Here is a 7,143-nt window from a genome sequence, read left to right on the forward strand (position 1 = left end):
CTAGCATAATAACCAATGGTGAAATACTGAATGCCACCCACCTCAAAACTGGTAACAAAGCAAGGATATCCACCCCACCTTCCTATTCAATATTGCTTCTAATTGGTGCAATAAAGTAAGGGGAAAAAAGCATAAAGACTGGAAAGGAACAAGTAAAACTAAAAACATTTTGCAGAAAACATAATTGTTTACACAGAACAACCTAAGAAACACTAAAGAACAACTACTAGACTTATTTAACAAAGTCAAAGGACACAGGACAATATACAGAAAAATACGTATTTCTATATACTAGCCACAATTGGAAGATGCAAAAAAAATTAAATTCTATTTACAGGAGCACCTGGGTGGCTGTCATTAAGTGTCTGCCTTCAGCTCAGGTCATGATCCTAGGGTCCTGGGATCGAGCCCCACATCGGGCTCTCTGCTCAGTGGGAAGCCTGCTTTTCCCTCTCCCACTCCCCCTGCTTGTGTTCCCTCTCTTGCTGTCTCTCTGTCAAAATAAATAAAATCTTAAAAAAAATTCTATTTACAGTAGTATCAAAAGACCTAAACACTTAAAACTTAATAAATTTAACAAAAGACAAAGACGACCTCTGCACTGAAAACTACAAAACACCATGAAAAAAATTAATGACCTAAATGAAGAGATATACAGTGTTTATGAACTAGAACACACATTATTATTATGATGTTCACTCTCCCCATATAGATCTATAGATTCAATGCAATCATCAACAAAATAGGCATTTTAACTTTGATAAGTTGATTTTAAAATTTACATGGTAAACCAAAGGGCTATGAAAAAGCCAAAACAATTGTGAGCAAAGTTTAATGGTTCATGCTACCAGATATCAAAACTTGCTATAAAGCTGATTCCAGGAATTGCTATAAAGACAGCATAATGTTAGCATAAGGATGTTACAGAATATGGGGTCTAGATATAGGCCCATACATTTACAGTTAATTGATTTTTGACTAAGCTGGCAAAGCTATGTAATGGGGAAAGGAAAGTCTTTTCAACAAATGGTGCTAGAAAAACTGAATAAATAAAGGGGGGAAATGAGTCTTGATACTTACATCACACCAAACACAAAAATTAATTTGGGATGGATCTCAGAATTAAAAGCTTAAACAATAAAACTCCTTGAATAAAACATAGGAGAATGTCTTCATGACTTATCTGCAGAGGACCCAAAAAATACTAATCATTAAAAAAAAAAAGGCTGATATGCCTATAGATTCTTCTGAGGAGAGGTTCACCATTATGACCAATACGGACACAAAACCAAACACAGCAAGGTCTTGGGCTTCTGAATAGGCTTTCTTGTTTCATTGGTCACTTTTCTCAAAAGGAAAGCCTTACCACAAACTACCTGTGTCATCTCCTTGTACAGAGAAGGGAACAGAGATGTACACAGAGAAGAAATGAGGCATCCACTAGCGTTGGTGATATCAGCAAAATAGCAGAGTGGCCAGCTCCAAACTCCTGTCCCTCCACAGAAACACTGAAGAACAAAGAGCAACGATTAGAACCAACTTTGCCAGAACTCTTGAAAAAGTCAAAGGTTTCTAACAACCAAGCAGATGCTGAATCAAGAAAAGGACAACTTAAAAATGGTAGGAAAGTGATCACGGTACTTCTGGGAAAGATGACAGAGTAGGAGGATCCCAGGCTCACCTCATCCCACAGATACACATATATAACACCCACATCAGTATAAATAACCCAGAAAATGACTTGAAGATTGGCAGACAGACTCTCCACAGCTAAATGTAGAGAAGAGGCCACAGTAAAAATGGTAGGAAGGTCGACGACATGATCGGGAACTAAACTGACCCAAGAGACGGTATGCAGGAAGGAGGGACCCACAGGTGTGGGAAGAGGAGAGGAGCAGACCCCAGTCCAGGCACCCCAGGCACAAGGGACCCGTACTGGGAAGATGAATCCTCATAACATTTAGGTTTGAAAACCATATGACCTAACTTCGTGCATTCTTACAATCAGTGGGGCTTAACGCCTGGAATGTTAAAAATCAGAGAGCCCACCCCCGGGGAGAGCTGGAGGGTGATAGGAAACTGAGTCCCTGCCCTTAAAGAGACAATGTAACAAACAGCCCCATGGAGATATAGCATAGAAGCAGCAGTTTGAAAAATCCTTGGCATATAGGGGAGGGAGATTTGTTCACTAATCTCAGAGCATATGCTGGAGGGGCAGGGATCTTTGGGAGACTTCAGCAAGAACAAAAGAGCTGGTAAACACCATTTCCCTTCCCTGCCCCCTAGCCTAGATAAAAGGACACCTGTGAGAACCAGCACAATGTGACCACTCTCACCTAGCTTGCTAATAATGCACCCTGCACCCCACCCCCTTCTGAAGACTGCCCCCTCCAGCCCAGCCTTAGCAAGAGTTTTCCTAGGTGGCTGCAGGTTCCCTCCTGCAGCAGACCAGGTGGGACCTTGCTGGCACCGCACCCCCGTTATCCCCATATTCTCCTACAGATCCACTCCATCAAACATGCCCTTGACAGGAGTCCATCCAAAGCAGCACCATAAGCCTGGCAGTATGCAAGCAGGCCTACCGGGGTCAGCCCACTCTAAAGTGACTTCTGCCCCAAAGAGAAAGGAAGAAAACCACACATACCAATTTGACTGTAGCTCCAGCAGTGGGGCCCCACCCACCAAGGAAAGCTTCTCAGGGGACAACAGAGGGAGAGCGCCCTGCAGTTCTGTGACTCAACTCAAGCCCAAAGCAGCCCCAGACTAGCTCACTAATAGCACAGGGACCAAGCCCTGTCCACAAAACACAAAGAAAGACATTGCAAATGACTCGACTGAAGGCAAATATAACTCAGCCACAATAGTAGGGCACACACAACACACAGACACCCCTGAAGTGCCAGGTTCTGGTAAAGAGGGGATATTGCACCACAGGGCATTACAGGACCTCTTCTTCCCAAGTCCATGACTTTCAAGAGGAGGAGATGCAGCTGACTTTCCTGACACACAGAAACAGACACAGAGAGTTAGACAAAATGAGGAGACAGAGGAATATGTCCCAAATGAAAGGACAAGACAAAATCACAAGAGAGTTAAAGGAAATGGAGATAAATAACATATCTAATAGAGAATTTAAAGAAATGGCCATAAAGATACTAGCTGGACTTGAGAAAAGAGTGGAGGATCTCAGGGAGACCCTCAACAAAGAGAAAGAAAACATAAAAAAGAACCAATCAGAGAACTGAAATTAAAAATACACTAGAAGGAATAAATAGTAGACAGGAAGAAGCAGAAGAACAGGTCAATGACCTGGAGAAGAGAGTAGTGGAAAGTATTCAAGCTGAATGAACAGGAGAGAGAAAAAAACAATAAAAAATGAAAATAGATTAAGGGAATTCAGCCACACCATCAAGCATAATAACATTCACATTATGGAGATCCAAAAAAGGAAAAGAGGTCGGGGGTGGGGGGAGAAATTTTTATTTGAAGAAATAGTAGCTGAAAACTTCCCAAATCTGGGGAAGAAAACACAAATTCAGATCCAGGAAGCACAGAGAGCCCCCCAAAAAATCAACCCAAAGAGGTCCACACCAAGACATAGTGATTAAAACGGCAAAAACTAGTGATGAAGCAGCACAAGGAAACTTACCTATAAGGGAAACCACGTAAAGATATCAGTTGGTTTTTCAGCAGAAAACAGGCCAGAAGGGAGACATGATATCATCAAAATGCTGAAAGAAAAAAACCTGCAACCAAGAAGACTGTATCCATCAAGGCTATCATTCAGAATAAAAGAGAGAGAGAGTTTCCCAGACAAATACAAGTTAAAGGAATTCATCACCACTAAAAACCAGCCTTACAAGAAAGGTTAAGGGGACTCTGAGTGGAAAGGAAACACCATAAGCAGGAATAAGAAAAGTAGGAGGCACAGAAGCAGTAAAATTAAGCATATCTATAAAAATCAATCAAGGGATTCACAAAATAAAAGGATGTAAATTATGGCACCATATGCCTAAAATGTGGGAGGAAGAGGAATAAAAATTTAATGCTTTTAGAATGGGTTCAAACTTAAGCCACCGTCAACCTAAAATAGACTGCTATGTGCATAAGATGTTACATGTAGACCTAATGGTAACCACAAATCAAAAACCAGTAATAGATATGCAAAAAATAAAGAGAAAGGAATCTAAGAACATCACTAAAGAAAGCCAGCAAACCATGAGAGAAGAGAGTAAAAGAAAAGAACAGAGAACTACAAAAACAATCATAAACAAGTAACAAATGGAAATACATACTTATCAGTAATGACTTTGATTGTAAATGAACTAAATGCTCCAATCAAAAGACACAGGGTGATGGAATGGATTAAAAAAAAAAAAAAGAGCAAGATCGAGCCCAATGCTGGGTGTAGAGAGTACTTAAATAAAAATAAATTTTTAAAAAGTCTGTCTATATGCCTATAAGAGACTCATTTCAGACCTAAAGGCACAAGCAGATTGAAAGTAAAGGGATGGAAAACATTTATCATGCAAATAGAAGTGAAAAGAAAGCCAGGTTAGCAATATTTCTATCAGACAAAATAGACTTTAAAACAAAGACTGTAGGGCGCCTGGGTGGCTCAGTTGGTTGGGCGACTGCCTTCGGCTCAGGTCATGATCCTGGAGTCCCGGGATCAAGTCCCACATCGGGCTCCCTGCTCGGCAGGGAGTCTGCTTCTCCCTCTGACCCTCTTCCCTCTCGTGCTCTCTATCTCTCATTCTCTCTCTCTCAAATAAATAAATAAAATCTTAAAAAAAAAAATAAAGACTGTAACAAGAAACAAAGAAGGACACTATGTAATCATAAAGGGAAAAATCCAACAATAAGATATAACAATTGTAAATATTTATACATGGAACATGAGAGCACCCAGATACATAAAGCTGGTAATAATAAACATACAAGAAGTGATCAATAGTAATACAATAATAGTAGGAAAGGGTGCTTGGGTGGCGCAGTCGTTAAGCATCTGCCTTTAGCTCAGGTCATGATCCAGGGTCCTGGGATGGAGCCCCACATCGGGCTCCCTGCTCCATGGGAAGCCTGCTTCTCCCTCTCCCACTCCTCCTGCTTGTGTTCCCTCTCTTGCTGTCTCTCTCTCTCTCTCTCTCTGTCAAAATAAATAAATAAAATCTTTAAAACAAAACAAAACAATAATAGTAGGGAATTTTAACGCCCCACTTACATCAATGGATAGATCATCCAAACAGAAAATCAACAAGAAATCAGGGGCTTTGACTGACACACTGGACCAGATGGATCTAGGAGAGATATTCAGGACATCACATCCTAAAACAGTGGAACACACATTCTTTTCAAGTGCACCATCATGGAACATTCTCCAGAAGAGATATGTTGGGCCACAAAACAAGTCTCAACATTCAAAAAATTTGAAGTCATATTATGCATCTTTTCCAACTACAACACCGTGAAACTAGAAAACAACCAAAAGCAAAATCTGGAAAGAACATACATACATAGTGCTCCCTTCGGCAGCACATATACTAAAATTGGAACAATACAGAGAAGATTAGCATGGCCCCTGCACAAGAATGACACACAAATTCATGAAGCATTCCATATTTTTCTTGTACATCAACATGGATGGGACTGGAGGAGATGATGCTAAGTGAAATAAGTCAAGCAGAGAAAGTCAATTATCATATGGTTTCACTTATTTGTGGATCATAAGGAACAGCATGGAGGACATTAGGAGAAGGAAGGGAAGAATGAAGGGGGGGCATCAGAGGGGGAGACGAACCATGAGAGACTATGGACTCCGAGAAACAAACTGAGGGTTTTAGAGGGGAGGGGGTGGGGGATGGGTTAGCCCGGTGATGGGTATTAAGGAGGGCACGTACTGCATGGAGCACTGGGTATTATACAAAAACAATGAATTGTGGATCACTACATCAAAAACTAATGATGCAATGTATGGTGATTAACATAACATAATAAAATTAAATTAAAAAAAGAACATACATACATAGAGGTTAAATAACATGCTACTAAACAACAAATGGGTCAACCAAGAAATCAAAGAGGAAATAAAAAACTCATGGAGACAAATGAAAATGAAAACACAACGGTCCAAAATCTTTGGGATGCAGCAAAAGAGGTTCTGAGAGGGAATTTTGCTCTATAGTTAAAAGTCTTTTTCTTGGTTTGCCTCTCCCTCTCTCCCTTTTTTCCCCCTTTCCTAATTTACTGATGGTTACCAGAAGGGAGGTTGGTGGGGGGATGGCTTAAATAGGTAATTGGGATTAAGGAGTGCACCTGTTGTGATAAGCACTTTGGGTTGTAAGGATGACCAGTTACTATACTGTACACCTCAAACTAATATTACACTGCATGTTAACTAGAATTTAAATAAAAACTTTATTTTTTTAAAAGATTTTATTTACTCATCTGACAGAGAGAGACACGGCGGGAGCAGGAACACAAGCAAGGGGAGTGGGAGAGGGAGAAGCAGGCTTCCTGCGGAGCAGGGAGCCCGATGCGGGGCTCGATTCCAGGACCCTGGGATCATGACCTGAGCCGTAGGCAGACGCTTAACAACTGAGCCACCCAGGCACCCCTTAAATAAAAACTTTAAAAAAAGAGGGAAGTTAGCTCTATTACAAAGCTGCCATCATCAAGACAGTATGGTACTGGCACAAAAACAGACACATAGATCAATGGAACAGAATAGAGAGCCCAGAAATGGACCCTCAACTCTATGGTCAACTCATCTTTGACAAAGCAGGAAAGAATGTCCAGTGGAAAAAAGACAGTCTCTTCAACAAATGGTGTTGGGAAAATTGGACAGCCACATGCAGAAGAATGAAACTGGACCATTTCCTTACACCACACACAAAAATAGACTCCAAATGGTTGAAAGACCTAAACGTGAGACAGGAGTCCATCCAAATCCTAAAGGAGAACACAGGTAGCAACCTCTTCGACCTCAGCCGCAGCAACTTCTTCCTAGAAACATCACCAAAGGCACAGGAAGCCAGGGCAAAAATGAACTATTGGGATTTCATCAAGATAAAAAGCTTTTGCACAGCAAAAGAAACAGTCCACAAAACCAAAAGACAACCAACAGAATGGGAGAAAATATTT

General features: G+C 40.9%; 1 non-coding gene across 1 annotated transcript; it reads left to right on the plus strand.

Moving 5' to 3' along the window:
- Nucleotides 1-5,519: 5,519 nt before the first annotated feature.
- On the plus strand, nucleotides 5,520-5,626 carry LOC114214853 (U6 spliceosomal RNA). The gene has a single exon (XR_003610496.2). It is a non-coding gene; the product is annotated as a U6 spliceosomal RNA (small nuclear RNA).
- Nucleotides 5,627-7,143: the final 1,517 nt, after the last annotated feature.

This window comes from Eumetopias jubatus, unplaced genomic scaffold (genome assembly GCF_037043125.1).
Source record: "Eumetopias jubatus isolate StellerSeaLion01/CBP00866 unplaced genomic scaffold, mEumJub1_p1.0 scaffold_1, whole genome shotgun sequence".
NCBI classification, from domain to species: Eukaryota; Metazoa; Chordata; class Mammalia; order Carnivora; family Otariidae; genus Eumetopias; species Eumetopias jubatus.